Source organism: Acanthisitta chloris, unplaced genomic scaffold (assembly GCF_000695815.1).
Source record: "Acanthisitta chloris isolate BGI_N310 unplaced genomic scaffold, ASM69581v1 scaffold24271, whole genome shotgun sequence".
Classification (NCBI taxonomy): Eukaryota; Metazoa; Chordata; class Aves; order Passeriformes; family Acanthisittidae; genus Acanthisitta; species Acanthisitta chloris.
The window spans coordinates 7,309-7,893 of NW_008655765.1; positions in this window are offsets into that span (position 1 = coordinate 7,309).

A 585-nucleotide genomic window follows, 5' to 3' on the forward strand; every position below is an offset into this window, starting at 1 on the left:
CTGAGAACTCCTGTCTTCCCTTGTGTGTGTTCCCCATGGAAGCTGTGGAACTGATGGACTGAGGGGCTGTGGAACCCAGTGGTGATGGAGCTGTGGAACTGATGAACTGGCCGTAGAACATGGAACATGAGCATGGAACATGAGCATGGCCATGGAGCTGGGCCATGCCCATACTGGGCTGAGCTGGGCCTGTACCCGAACTGTGCCAGTGCCAGGGCCTATGTGTGTGTTCCCCATGGAAGCTGTGGAACTGATGGACTGAGGGGCTGTGGAACCCAGTGGTGATGGAGCTGTGGAACTGATGAACTGGCCGTAGAACATGGAACATGAGCATGGAACATGAGCATGGCCATGGAGCTGGGCCATGCCCATACTGGGCTGAGCTGGGCCTGTACCCGAACTGTGCCAGTGCCAGGGCCTATACTGGGCTGTGCTGTGCTCTGTACCCAAACTTTGGGCCATACTGTGCCAGTGCCAGGACCCATACTGGGCTGTGCTGTGCTCTGTACCCAAACTTTGGGCCATACTGTGCCAGTGCCAGGACCCATACTGGGCTGTGCTGTGCTCTGTACCCAAACTTTGGGC